At 23.8% G+C, this 1,581-nt stretch overlaps 1 long non-coding RNA gene across 1 annotated transcript; it reads left to right on the forward strand.

Annotated features, from left to right (window-relative positions):
• Positions 1–1,040: 1,040 nt before the first annotated feature.
• On the forward strand, positions 1,041–1,581 carry LOC112637293. Its single transcript, XR_003122495.1, has 3 exons — positions 1,041–1,104; positions 1,143–1,196; positions 1,526–1,581. It is a non-coding gene; the product is annotated as an uncharacterized LOC112637293 (long non-coding RNA).

A 1,581-nucleotide genomic window follows, 5' to 3' on the forward strand; every position in this document is an offset into this window, starting at 1 on the left:
TATACTGAGTGACTGATCTGAAATTGTATATTCCAAATGAGTCACCCAGTATAGTGTATGTTCCGATGTCAAATCGTATTGTATTTTACAATTAAAATATCAATATTAGATTATAATTAAAATACAATTATAACTATTTATAATTTACAATTTACAATTTACAAATTTATGATGCTATCGATATCAAATAATATTCCATTTATTCAAATATTGAATAACATCGATACAATAATTCGCTATTGATAGCATTAAGATTTGAATTTAATATTATATTTGATTTAATACACATATATTTTGAAGTTTTAAAATAAAATATAACATGTTAAGATTTCTTAAACGTTAATAATTATGTAATTTTTTAAATATTTTTGAAGATAATTTTAATAATTTAAATTTCATTTTTAAAACATTTTTATTTTTAAAACATGTTATATTTATTTTTACAACGTTTTTAAAAATAAATTCAACTTAATTAAAATAATTAGGATTATTGGAATATTAAAAAAAAGAATGAATCTACTAATATCCCTAACAATCCTACTATTAAAGGATTCTTTTAGGATAATTTTAATAGCCTTAACAATCCTACTATTAAAGGATTTTTTTAGAATAATTTTAATAGCTCTACCAATCCTACTATTACAGAATTCTAATGATTTTAAGAGCCCTATAAACCCTAATATCAATAAAATGATTCTAATGATTAATAACTTAATAGCCTTAACAACCCCACTTCCTGATTAACTAAAATTATTCGAGATTTAAGGAACCTATCTCTAATTATCACCTCACCTAATCATCCCAGATAGCACAAAGGTGAACATAAGTTCATAGGGAAATCATTTTAAAGAATACTTGTAGAATTAGAAAAATGAATATCTGAAGAATTCTTGAAGAATTATTTATAATCAGTTCGTCTTTAAATATTCTTTATAAATTCATTTTAATGAATACTTTGCGATAGTACTATGAATACTTTGAGAATTTATAAGGAATTACTTGTTATTTTTTCACGCATGCGCGAGATTGTGTGCGTTCGGTTCGGACTTTATCTTGTAATTTCGTGCAGTGTGCAGTGTGCTACATGTATTTTGCAATAAAAAGGTGGTAATATATTTATATATATATATTATATCACACAGATTACAAAAGCACAGTGCTACATAATTATATTAATAATTGGGTGTTATTGAATGGTAAGTATTAGTTGAACTAAATATACTTCTACTACCTAACCTCGAAATAAACGCATGAAGTCTTTATTTTTGTTGTTTATTTATTCAGTAAACAAGCTGTTTTAGTTGGTTTGCCAACAGAATCAATCAAAATCTCTATCTATTGATAAATTTGGATAAATATTTGTCTGCATGTAGTTCATGTTCTTTCAACAGCCGATTTCTGATTATATGAATACAAACTTCTATTATATGTTCATATATTACTTTTATATAGACTGTCTTATTCCTTTAATCTTTCTAATGTATAATATAATGTTATATAATTTCATACATACATTTTATTACAGATTTATCAAAGTCACTCACGTATCACAATAAAAGTTTTAGACGAAACTAAAGAATA

The sequence above is a fragment of the Camponotus floridanus genome, unplaced genomic scaffold (assembly GCF_003227725.1).
Source record: "Camponotus floridanus strain SB8 unplaced genomic scaffold, Cflo_v7.5 scaffold151, whole genome shotgun sequence".
Taxonomy (NCBI): Eukaryota; Metazoa; Arthropoda; class Insecta; order Hymenoptera; family Formicidae; genus Camponotus; species Camponotus floridanus.